This window comes from Natrix helvetica (assembly GCF_964273705.1).
Source record: "Natrix helvetica genome assembly, chromosome: 6".
Taxonomy (NCBI): domain Eukaryota; kingdom Metazoa; phylum Chordata; class Lepidosauria; order Squamata; family Natricidae; genus Natrix; species Natrix helvetica.
In genome coordinates, this window is record NC_138553.1 from 12,415,124 (window position 1) to 12,416,110 (window position 987).

Below are 987 nucleotides of genomic sequence, written 5' to 3' on the forward strand. Positions count from 1 at the left end.
ATTTTGAGCAGTTCAGAGAAGCGGTAAATGCCACCTCTGATTGGCCCCGCCTCCATCTATTCTCTGCCTCCCGAGTCTCAGCTGATCGGGAGGAAATGGGGATTTTGCAGTAACCTTCCCCTGCCACACCCACCGAGCCACGCCCACAGAACCGGTTGTAAGAAAAATTGAATCCCACCGCTGATGTAACCTGATTGGACATCCTGGAGATTTTACAGTATCCTTCCCTTGCCACGCCCACCAAGCCAAGCTGACCAAGCAACGCCACACCCACCAAGCCACGCCTACAGAACCTGTAGTAAAAAAAAATTGAATCTCACCACTAGTTTCAAATGATTTATACCCCTGGGAGATGGGAGGGGCAATTTTCACTTCTAATGCATTTTCCTGTGATGGCAATTGGAGGTGTGGCCAAAAATATGTCACCAAAATGGGTGAGGCTAATATTTTTGCTCTTGTGGAGAGGATGATGTCACAGCTGATCATATTGTCCTTTAAACTTACCACAAAGGAGGAAAATAATCCAGTTTCTGGAGCTAAGGCACATATATGGGTCTGTACCGTGTTTTCCCGAAAATAAGACAGGGTCTTATTTTCTTTTGACCCCCGTAATAAGCACTTGGCCTTATTTTCAGGGACGTCTTATTATTTTTGAGGAGACGGCGAGCGTGATCACCTCATTGCTGCTGCTGCTGTGTTGCAATATTTTCGGGGAGCGCTTATTTTTGCGCATACGCTCGAAAGCCCAATTGGGCTTATTATCCAGGGCGGTCTTATTTTGGGGGAAACAGTATACATATGTGTGTGTGTGTGTGTGTGTATGTATGTGTTGTGTGTTGTGTGTGTGTACCGTACATATAACTTCACTCATTTTGCTCCCCAAATCTGGGTAGGGTACAAAAGGGTAGTGTTGCCCTTATATAACACACAGACAAACACTTAAATAAACACACAAGATACCAGGTTGAGTTTGCACCTGTTGAAAAA